Source organism: Aquarana catesbeiana, linkage group LG03 (assembly GCF_042186555.1).
Source record: "Aquarana catesbeiana isolate 2022-GZ linkage group LG03, ASM4218655v1, whole genome shotgun sequence".
Taxonomy (NCBI): Eukaryota; Metazoa; Chordata; class Amphibia; order Anura; family Ranidae; genus Aquarana; species Aquarana catesbeiana.
The window spans coordinates 410,118,812-410,131,261 of record NC_133326.1 but is presented as its reverse complement, the minus strand read 5'-3'; positions in this window follow the sequence as shown (position 1 = coordinate 410,131,261).

Genomic DNA, 12,450 nt, shown 5'->3' with positions numbered 1-12,450 from the left:
AGTTAGTGTACTGTGTACCCTGCACAGTTGCACCTACAGTATAGCTACCTGAAGACAGGTGCTTGTGTGCTTCTTCTGATCCTATTAATAGCACAGGCAGGCTCTTGAAGTATTTACAGTTAGTGTACTGTGTAACCCTGCACAGTTGCACCTACAGTATAGCTACCTGAAGCCAAGTGCTTATGTGCTTCTTCTGATCCTATTAATAGCATAGGCAGGCTCTTGAAGTGTTTCCAGTTAGTGTACTGTGTATCCTGCACAGTTGCACCTACAGTATAGCTACCTGAAGCCAAGTGCTTGTGTGCTTCTTCTGATCCTATTAATAGCAGAGGCAGGCTCTTGAAGTATTTACAGTTAGTGTACTGTGTAAACCTGCACAGTTGCACCTACAGTATAGCTACCTGAAGCCAAGTGCTTGTGTGGTTCTTCTGATCCTATTAATAGCACAGGCAGGCTCTTGAAGTATTTCCAGTTGGTGTACTGTGTACCCTGCACAGTTGCACCTACAGTATATCTACCTGAAGCCAGGTGCTTGTGTGCTTCTTCTGATCCTATTAATAGCACAGACAGGCTCTTGAAGTGTATACAGTTAGTGTACTGTGTAACCTGCACAGTTGCACCTACAGTATAGCTACCTGAAGACAGGTGCTTGTGTGCTTCTTCTGATCCTATTAATAGCACAGGCAGGCTCTTGAAGTATTTACAGTTAGTGTACTGTGTAACCCTGCACAGTTGCACCTACAGTATAGCTACCTGAAGCCAAGTGCTTATGTGCTTCTTCTGATCCTATTAATAGCACAGGCAGGCTCTTGAAGTGTTTCCAGTTAGTGTACTGTGTATCATGTACAGTTGCACCTACAGTATAGCTACCTGAAGCCAAGTGCTTGTGTGCTTCTTCTGATCCTATTAATAGCAGAGGCAGGCTCTTGAAGTGTTTCCAGTTAGTGTACTGTGTAAACCTGCACAGTTGCACCTAAAGTGTAGCTACCTGAAGCCAAGTGCTTGTGTGGTTCTTCTGATCCTATTAATAGCACAGGCAGGCTCTTGAAGTATATACAGTTAGTGTACTGTGTAACCTGCACAGTTGCACCTACAGTATAGCTACCTGAAGACAGGTGCTTGTGTGCTTCTTCTGATCCTATTAATAGCACAGGCAGGCTCTTGAATTTAATTTTAATTTTAATTTTAACTTTTTCTTCATTGTTTATTCATTATATATGGATGCACAAGCTGCAGTTATCTAAGTGATTTACTTTTGCACTCACCTACTAGTGGCATCGCAGCCTTTTTTGTATACAGTGTTGAATAAGTGGATGTTTCTCACATTTATGGTTGCAATAGCACAAATCAATTTTTTTCACAATGTACATAATTATCTTCATTGATCAGATTTTGGGATAGCGCAGTATTTTTGCTTTTTGAATTTAGGCTCTTGAAGTATTTCCAGTTAGTGTACTTTGTACCCTGCACAGTTGCACCTACAGTATAGCTACCTAAAGCCAAGTGCTTGTGTGCTTCTTCTGATCCTAATAATAGCACCGGCAGGCTCTTGAAGTATTTACAGTTAGTGTACTGTGTAACCTGCACAGTTGCACCTACAGAATAGCTACCTGAAGACAGGGGCTTGTGTGCTTCTTCTGGTCCTATTAATAGCACAGGCAGGCTCTTGAATTTAATATTAATTTTACCTTTAACTTTTTCTTCATTGTTTATTCATTATATATCGGTGCACAAGCTGCAGTTATCTAAGTGACTTACTTTTGCACTCACCTACTAGTGATAGCGCAGCCTTTTTTGTATACAGTGTTGAATAAGTGGATGTTTCTCACATTTATGGTTGCAGCAGCACAAATCAACTTTTTTCACAATATACACATGTATCTTCATTGATCAGATTTTGGGATAGCGCAGTATTTTTGCTTTTTGAATTTAGGCTCTTGAAGTATTTCCAGTTAGTGTACTTTGTACCCTGCACAGTTGCACCTACAATATAGCTACCTGAAGCCAAGTGCTTGTGTGCTTCTTCTGATCCTATTAATAGCACAGGCAGGGTTTTGAAGTATTTCCTGTTAGTGTACTGTGTACCCTGCACAGTTGCACCTACAGTATAGCTACCTGAAGACAGGTGCTTGTGTGCTTCTTCTGATCCTATTAATAGCACAGGCAGGCTCTTGAAGTATTTCCAGTTAGTGTACTGCGTACCCTGTACAGTTGCACCTACAGTATAGCTACCTGAAAACAAGTGCTTGTGTGCTTCTTCTGATACTATTAATAGCACAGGCAGGCTCTTGAAGAATTTACAGTTAGTGTACTGTGTACCCTGCACAGTTGCACCTACAGTATAGCTACCTGAAGACAGGTGCTTGTGTGCTTCTTTTGATCCTATTAATAGCACAGGCAGGTGCTTGAAGTATTTCCAGTTAGTGTACTGTGTACCCTGCACATTTGCACCTACAGTATAGCTACCTGAAGCCAAGTGCTTGTGTGCTTCTTCTGTTCCTATTAATAGCACAGGCAGGCTCTTGAAGTATTTACAGTTAGTGTACTGTGTAACCCTGCACAGTTGCACCTACAGTATAGCTACCTGAAGCCAAGTGCTTGTGTGGCTCTTCTGATCCTATTAATAGCACAGGCAGGCTCTTGAAATATTTCCAGTTAGTGTACTGTGTACCCTGCACATTTGCACATACAGTATAGCTACCTGAAGACAGGTGCTTGTGTGATTCTTCAGGTCCTATTATTAGCACAGGCAGGCTCTTGAAGTATTTACAGTTAGATTATTGTGTAACCCTGCACTGTTGCACGTACAGTATAGCTAACTGTAGCCAAGTGCTTGTGTGCTTCTTCTGATCCTATTAATAGCACAGGCAGGCTCTTGAAGTATTTACAGTTAGTGTACTGTGTACCCTACACAGTTGCACCTACAGTATAGCTACCTGAAGACAGATGCTTGTATGCTTCTTCTGATCCTATTAATAGTACAGGCAGGCTCTTGAAGTATTTACAGTTAGTGTACTGTGTAACCCTGCACAGTTGCACCTACAGTATAGCTACCTGAAGCCAAGTGCCTGTGTCCTTCTTCAGCTCCTATTATTAGCACAAGCAGGCTCTTGAAGTATTCCCCGTTAGTGTACTGTGTAACCCTGCACAGTTGCACCTACAGTATAGCTACCTGAAGCTAAGTGCCTGTGTCCGTCTTCTGATCCTATTATTAGCACAAGCAGGCTCTTGAAGTTTTTAAAGTTAGTGTACTGTGTACCCTGCACAGCTGCACCTACAGTATATCTACCTGATGTCAAGTGCTTGTGTGCTTCTTCTGATCCGATTATTAGCACAAGCAGGCTCTTGAAGTATTTCCAGTTAGTGTACCGTGTACCCTGCACAGTTGCACCTACAGTATAGCTACCTGAAGCCAAGTGCTTGTGTGCTTGTTCTGATCCTATTAATAGCACAGGCTGGCTCTTGAAGTATTTACAGTTAGTGTACTGTGTAACCCTGCACAGTTGCACCTACAGAATAGCTACCTGAAGCCAAGTGCTTGTGTGCTTCTTCTGATCCTATTAATAGCACAGGTTAGGCTCTTGAAGTATTTCCAGTTAGTGTACTGTGTACCCTGCACAGTTGCACCTACAGTATAGCTACCTGAAGCCAAGTGCTTGTGTGCTTCTTCTGATCCTATTAATAGCACAGGCAGGCTCTTGAAGTATTTCCAGTTAGTGTACTGTGTACCCTGCACTGTTGCACCTACAGTATAGCTACCTGAAGACAGGTGCTTGTGTGCTTCTTCTGATCCTATTAATAGCACAGGCAGGCTCTTGAAAAATTTCCAGTTAGTGTACTGTGTACCCTGCACAGTTGCACCTACAGTATAGCTACCTGAAGACAGGTGCTTGTGTGCTTCTTCTGATCCTATTAATAGCACAGGCAGGCTCTTGAAGTATTTCCAGTTAGTGTACTGTGTACCCTGCACAGTTGCACCTACAGTATAGCTACCTGAAGCCAAGTGCTTGTGTGCTTATTCTGATCCTATTAATAGCACAGGCAGGCTCTTGAAATATTTACAGTTAGTGTACTGTGTACCCTACACAGTTGCACCTACAGTATAGCTACCTGAAGACAGATGCTTGTATGCTTCTTCTGATCCTATTAATAGTACAGGCAGGCTCTTGAAGTATTTACATTTAGTGTTCTGTGTAACCCTGCACAGTTGCACCTACAGTATAGCTACCTGAAGCCAAGTGCCTGTGTCCTTCTTCTGATCCTATTATTAGCATAAGCAGGCTCTTGAAGTATTTCCAGTTAGTGTACTGTGTAACCCTGCACAGTTGCACCTACAGTATAGCTACCTGAAGCCAAGTGCCTGTGTCCTTATTCTGATCCTATTATTAGCACAAGCAGGCTCTTGAAGTTTTTCCAGTTAGTGTACTGTGTACCCTGCACAGTTGCACCTACAGTATATCTACCTGAAGTCAAGTGCTTGTGTGCTTCTTCTGATCCGATTAATAGCGCAAGCAGGCTCTTGAAGTATTTCCAGTTAGTGTACTGTGTACCCTGCACAGTTGCACCCACAGTATAGCTACCTGAAGCCATGTGCTTGTGTGCTTCTTCTGATCCTATTAATAGCACAGGCAGGCTCTTGAAGTATTTCCAGTTAGTGTACTGTGTACCCTGCACAGTTGCACCTACAGTATAGCTACATGAAGCCAAGTGCTTGTGTGCTTGTTCTGATCCTATTAATAGCACCGGCTGGCTCTTGAAGTATTTACAGTTAGTGTACTGTGTAACACCTGCACAGTTGCACCTACAGTATAGCTACCTGAAGCCAAGTGCTTGTGTGCTTCTTCTGATCCTATTAATAGCAGAGGCAGGCTCTTGAAGTATTTACAGTTAGTGTACTGTGTACCCTGCACAGTTGCACCTACAGTATAGCTACCTGAAGCCAAGTGCTTGTGTGCTTCTTCTGATCCTATTAATAGCACAGGCAGGCTCTTGAAATATTTACAGTTAGTGTACTGTGTACCCTACACAGTTGCACCTACAGTATAGCTACCTGAAGACAGATGCTTGTATGCTTCTTCTGATCCTATTAATAGTACAGGCAGGCTCTTGAAGTATTTACAGTTAGTGTACTGTGTAACCCTGCACAGTTGCACCTACAGTATAGCTACCTGAAGCCAAGTGCCTGTGTCCTTCTTCTGATCCTATTATTAGCACAAGCAGGCTCTTGAAGTATTTCCAGTTAGTGTACTGTGTAACCCTGCACAGTTGCACCTACAGTATAGCTACCTGAAGCCAAGTGCCTGTGTCCTTCTTCTGATCCTATTATTAGCACAAGCAGGCTCTTGAAGTTTTTCCAGTTAGTGTACTGTGTACCTTGCACAGTTGCACCTACAGTATAGCTACCTGAAGACAGGTGCTTGTGTGCTTCTTCTGATGCTATTAATAGCACAGACAGGCTCTTAAAGTATTTCCAGTTAGTGTACTGTGTACTCTGCACAGTTGCACCTACAGTATAGCTACCTAAAGACAGGTGCTTGTGTGCTTCTTCTGATCCTATTAATAGCACAGGCAGGCTCTTGAAGTATTTACAGTTAGTGTACTGTGTAACCCTGCACAGTTGCGCCTACAGTATAGCTACCTGAAGCCAAGTGCTTGTGTGCTTCTTCTGATCCTATTAATAGCACAGACAGGCTCTTGAAGTATTTCCAGTTAGTGTACCGTGTAACCCTGCATAGTTGCACCTACAGTATAGTTACCTGAAGCCATGTGCTTGTGTGCTTCTTGTGTGATCCTTTTATTAGCACAGACAGGCTCTTGAAGTATTTACAGTTAGAGCGGAAGACTTGGTCGAGTGGATGACCAAGCCGTCCTCATCCTCCTCATCCTCTCTCACCCAGGCTCAGGGTACTTTGTCTGGCTAAGCAGCTGCCAACGCTTTCTCTTCCCTCGGCTCAATGGCATCAGTTACTCCTTCCCTAGCCCCACCTTGTCCTCCTGAGGAGTCCCCCGAACTGTTTGATCACAGTGTTTGGTATAAGCTCCAGGAGGATGCCCAGCGTTTTGAAGGCTCCGATGATGGTGCTCAGCTAGAGGAAGTCAGTAACGTGAGCCCAGACAGAGGAGGTGCCCGAGCAGCACAGCAATCTGGCAGTCATGTTCTTCTTGCTGCAGCATACTGCCAGGTTTGCTCCAGTGATGAGGAGGGAGGGGATGAAGAGGTCACTGACTCCACGTGGGTGCCTGATAGGAGAGAGGAGGAGGGGGAGGAGGCACATCACCAACAAGGAAGGATGCTCTCCAGGGGCCAGCTTAAGGGCAGCACACTGACTGCATCACACCACAGAGCTCCACATGTGCAGGGCGCTGCTGTCTCTGCTCGTTATTCTAAAAGTTCTTTATTGTGGGCCTTTTTTGAGACCAGTGCATCAGATCGCACCCCTGCTGTTTGCAACATATGTCTCAAGCGTATCTTGCGTGGCCAAAACATCTCCTGCTTGGGCACCACATGCTTGACCAGACATATATTGACTTGCCATGCAGTTCGTTGGCAAGCATACCTAAAAGACCCACACCAAAGAACAAAGAGGACCTCTCCTTGCTCCTCATCAGCTGGGATCTCCAACCCCACTATACCTTTAGTCCTCTCTGAGACCTGCACTGAGAGGAATGAAGGTGTAGAATTAGGTTTGTCACAGCCAAGTACTTGCGGGCAATCTGCTATCGGTACACTGACATCAGATTGTCCCAGGCAAATTTCCCTGCCCCAGCTGCTACACCACAGAAAGAAGTTCGCTCCCAGCCATTCACATGCCCAGCGGTTGAATGCTAGCTTGGCAAAATTGCTAGCACTTCAACTGCTACCTTTTCAGTTGGTAGACTCTGCCCCCTTCCGTGAGTTTGTGGAATGTGCGGTTCCTCAGTGGCAGGTTCCCAAACGCCATTTTTTCTCATGGAAGGCGATTCCTGCTCTCTACCAGCATGTGAAAGGCAATGTCTTGGCCTCGCTGGACAGGGCGGTCAGCGGTAAGGTGCATATTACCGCTGACTTATGGTCCAGCAGGCATGGACAGGGACGTTACCTAAGTTTCTTGGTGCATTGAGTGATTCTGCTGGCAGCTGGGAAGGATGCAGGACAAGGTGCAGTAGTGTTGGAGGTTGTTCCTCCACCACGCCTCCAAAATGCTACTGCTGGTGATTCTGACACACCTCTCTCCTGCACCCCCTCTTCTTCTTCTTCCTCCATGGCCTCTTCCTGTGCTTTGTCCTCGGAACCAGCGGTGCCCTGTAGGCGTTCAAGGGGCTACGCAAGTACACAGGCCAAAAGATGCCATGCGGTGCTTGAGCTGGTGTGCTTGGGGGACAGGAGCCACACTGGGGCAGAGATTCTGTCAGCTCTGCAGGGGCGGGTTCAGAGGTGGTTGATGCCACGCCAGCTTAAACCAGGAATGGTGGTTTGCGACCAATGGTGATTTGGCACCAACCTCCTCTCCGCCCTCCGACAGGGACAACTGACCCATGTGCCCTGTTTGGCTCACATCCTTAACTTGGTGGTGCAGCGGTTCTTGGGCAGGTACCCAGGCTTACAGGATGTCCTGAGGCAGGCCAGGAAAGTCTGTGTGCATTTCCGCCAGTCGTATAATGCCAATGCTCGGCTGGCGGACCTCCAAAAGGAATTTAACCTGCCCAAGAACCGCCTAATCTGTGACATGCCCACCAGGTGGAACTCAACGTTGGCCATGCTGCAGCAGCTGCACACGCAGCAGAGGGCCATCAATGAGTACCTGTGCGACTATTGCACCAGGACAGGGTCAGGGGAGCTTGTTTTTTTTCCCCACGCCAGTGGGCCATGATCAGGGATGCATGCACTGTCCTGTCACCATTTGAGGAGGCCACGAGGATGGTGAGCAGTGACAGTGCATGCATCAGTGACACTGTCCCCCTTGTCCACCTGTTGGAGCACACACTGCGTGGAATAATGGACAGGGCACTTGAGGCAGAACAGAGGCAGGAAGAGGAGGACTTCCTTAGCTCTCAAGGCCCCCTTTATCCAGACAGTGTTCCTGCGTGCCCGGCGATCACACAGGAAGAGGAGGAGGAGGAATGTGTCAGCATGGAGGTGGAGCCTGGCACTCAGCATCAGCAACAGTCTTTAAGGGATATTTATAATCCCAAGAAACCCATGGACTTGTACGTGGCTGGGAGGAGGTGGCTGCGGACCATGTCGTCCTTAGTGACCCAGAGGACTCCGGACCGAATGCCTCAGCAAACCTACGCTGCATGGCCTCCCTGATCCTGCAAAGCCTGCAGAAGGATCCTCATATTCGTGGTATCAAGGAGAGGGATCGTTACTGGCTGGCAACCCTCCTTGATCTACGTTACAAGGGTAAGGTTGCGGACCTTATCTTGCCGTCGCAGAGGGAGCAGAGGATGAAACATCTTCAGGAGGCCTTGCAGAAAGATCTGTGCAACGCGTTCCCAGAGACTGGGAGGTTACAAACTCCTGTTCATGGATAACGTGTTGCTGAGGCTTCGGTCAGTCAAAGAAGGAGCAGTGGAGAAGGTGGCCGTCTGACCGATGCGTTCAGACAATTTTTTAGTCCGCAGCCCCAAGGTATGATTGGTTCCAACAACCATCGCCAGCTTCTGTTTTACATGGTGCAGGAATACCTAGTGGCTAGATCTGACTTGGACACCTTTCCCAATCCTCTGAGTTACTGGGTCTTGAGGATGGATCACTGGCCAGAGCTTGCACAGTATGCAATTGAGCTACTGGCCTGTCCTGCATCCAGTGTTCTTTCGGAACGCACATTCAGTGCTGCTGGAGGCTTTGAAACCGATCACAGGGTGCGCCTTTCCACCGGCTCAGTCGATCAACTGACCTTCATAAAAATGAATCAGTCTTGGATCATGTGACGGGAGGGCCCGTGGAACTCAGAATACATCTTATGTCTAAGTCACCCTGTGCCATCCTGGCACAGGGTGAGTGAGAAAATATATCTTGGACTACTTAACCACTTGCCGACCGCCTCACGCATATATACGTGAGCAGAGCGGCACGGGCAGGCAAAATCACGTACCTGGTACGTGATTGCCTTCCCGCGGGCGGGGGGTCCAATCGGACCCCCCCCGGTGCCATCGGCAGTCGGCGTTTGGTTGGAAGCGATCACAGATGAGGGGGAGACCATCCGATCGTGGCCCCCCCCTCGCGATCGCTCCCAGCCAATGAGAAACATCCCCTGCCTCTGTATAGTACACAGAGGCAGAGGATGTGATGTCATCTCTCCTCGGCTGGCCAGTTTCCGTTCCAGCGCCGAGGAGAGAAGACATGTAAGTGCACAACACTACACACAACACAGTAGAACATGCCAGGCACACTAAACACCCCCGATCCCCCCCCGATCGCCCCCCGATCCCCCCCCAATCACCCCCCCCCTGTCACAAACTGACACCAAGCAGTTTTTTTGTTTTGTTTTGTTTTTTTCCTGATTACTGCATAGTGTCAGTTTGTGACAGTTAGCAGTGGTAGGGCAGTTAGTATTAGCCCCCTGTAGGTCTAGGGTACCCCCCTAACCCCCCCTAATAAAGTTTTAACCCCTTGATCACCCCCTGTCACCAGTGTCGCTAAGCGATCATTTTTCTGATCGCTGTATTAGTGTCGCTGGTGACGCTAGTTAGGGACGTAAATATTTAGGTTCGCTGTCAGCGTTTTATAGCGACAGGGACCCCCATATACTATCTAATAAATGTTTTAACCCCTTGATTGCCCCCTAGTTAACCCTTTCACCACTGATCACCGTATAACTGTTACGGGTGACGCTGGTTAGTTTGTTTATTTTATATAGTGTCAGGGCACCCGCCGTTTATTACCGAATAAAGGTTTAGCCCCCTGATCGCCCGGCGGTGATATGCGTCACCCCAGGCAGCGTCAGATTAGCGCCAGTACCGCGAACACCCACGCACGCACCGTACACGCACCGTACACCTCCCTTAGTGGTATAGTATCTGAACGCATCAATATCTGATCCGATCAGATCTATACTAGCGTCCCCAGCAGTTTAGGGTTCCCAAAAATGCAGTGTTAGCGGGATCAGCCCAGATACCTGCTAGCACCTGCGTTTTGCCCCTCCGCCCGGCCCAGCCCAGCCCACCCAAGTGCAGTATCGATCGATCACTGACACTTGCAAAACACTAAACGCATAACTGCAGCGTTCACAGAGTCAGGCCTGATCCCTGCGATCGCTAACAGTTTTTTTGGTAGCATTTTGGTGAACTGGCAAGCGCCAGCCCCAGGCAGCGTCAGGTTAGCGCCAGTACCGCTAACACCCAAGCACGCACCGTACACCTCCCTTAGTGGTATAGTATCTGATCGGATCAATATCTGATCCGATCAGATCTATACTAGCGTCCCCAGCAGTTTAGGGTTCCCAAAAACGCAGTGTTAGTGGGATCAGCCCAGATACCTGCTAGCACCTGCGTTTTGCCCCTCCGCCCGGCCCAGCCCAGCCCACCCAAGTGCAGTATCGATCGATCACTGTCACTTTTTTTTGTAGCGTTTTGGTGAACTGGCAAGCGCCAGCGGCCTAGTACACCCCGGTCGTAGTCAAACCAGCACTGCAGTAACACTTGGTGACGTGGCGAGTCCCATAAGTGCAGTTCAAGCTGGTGAGGTGGCAAGCACAAGTAGTGTCGCGCTGCCACCAAAAAGACAAACATAGGCCTGTCGTGCCCATAGTGCCCTTCCTGCTGCATTCGCCAATCCTAATTTGTGAACCCACCGCTTCTGCAGCGCCCGTACTTCCCCCATTCACATCCCCAACCAAATGCAGTCGGCTGCATGAGAGGCATTTATATGTCCTCCCGAGTACCCCTACCCAACGAACCCCCCCAAAAAAGATGTGTCTGCAGCAAGCGCGGATATAGGCGTGACACCCGCTATTATTGTCCCTCCTGTCCTGACAATCCTGGTCTTTGCATTGGTGAATGTTTTGAACGCTACCATTCACTAGTTGAGTATTAGCGTAGGGTACAGCATTGCACAGACTAGGCACACTTTCACAGGGTCTCCCAAGATGCCATCGCATTTTGAGAGACCCGAACCTGGAACCGGTTACAGTTATAAAAGTTACAGTTACAAAAAAAAAGTGTAAAAAAAAAAAAAAAAAAACACAAACAAAAATAAAAAAAAATAGTTGTCGTTTTATTGTTCTCTCTCTCTCTATTCTCTCTCTATTGTTCTGCTCTTTTTTACTGTATTCTATTCTGCAATGTTTTATTGTTATTATGTTTTATCATGTTTGCTTTTCAGGTATGCAATTTTTTATACTTTACAGTTTACTGTGCTTTATTGTTAACCATTTTTTTGTCTTCAGGTACGCCATTCACGATTTTGAGTGGTTATACCAGAATGATGCCTGCAGGTTTAGGTATCATCTTGGTATCATTCTTTTTAGCCAGCGGTCGGCTTTCATGTAAAAGCAATCCTAGCGGCTAATTAGCCTCTAGACTGCTTTTACAAGCAGTGGGAGGGAATGCCCCCCCCCCCACCGTCTTCCGTGTTTTTCTCTGGCTCTCCTGTCTCAACAGGGAACCTGAGAATGCAGCCGGTGATTCAGCCAGCTGACCATAGAGCTGATCAGAGACCAGAGTGGCTCCAAACATCTCTATGGCCTAAGAAACCGGAAGCTACAAGCATTTTATGACTTAGATTTCGCCGGATGTAAATAGCGCCATTGGGAAATTGGGGAAGCATTTTATCACACCGATCTTGGTGTGGTCAGATGCTTTGAGGGCAGAGGAGAGATCTAGGGTCTAATAGACCCCAATTTTTTCAAAAAAGAGTACCTGTCACTACCTATTGCTATCATAGGGGATATTTACATTCCCTGAGATAACAATAAAAATGATTTAAAAAAAAAAAATGAAAGGAACAGTTTAAAAATAAGATAAAAAAGCAAAAAAATAATAAAGAAAAAAAAAAAAAAAAAAAAAAAAAGCACCCCTGTCCCCCCTGCTCTCGCGCTAAGGCGAACGCAAGCGTCGGTCTGGCGTCAAATGTAAACAGCAATTGCACTATGCATGTGAGGTATCACCGCGAAGGTCAGATCGAGGGCAGTAATTTTAGCAGTAGACCTCCTCTGTAAATCTAAAGTGGTAACCTGTAAAGGCTTTTAAAGGCTTTTAAAAATGTATTAATTTTGTTGCCACTGCACGTTTGTGCGCAATTTTAAAGCATGTCATGTTTGGTATCCATGTACTCGGCCTAAGATCATCTTTTTTATTTCATCAAACATTTGGGCAATATAGTGTGTTTTAGTGCATTAAAATTTAAAAAAGTGTGTTTTTTCCACAAAAAATGCGTTTGAAAAATCGCTGCGCAATTACTGTGTGAAAAAAAAAAATGAAACACCCACCATTTTAATCTGTAGGGCATTTGCTTTAAAATAATATATA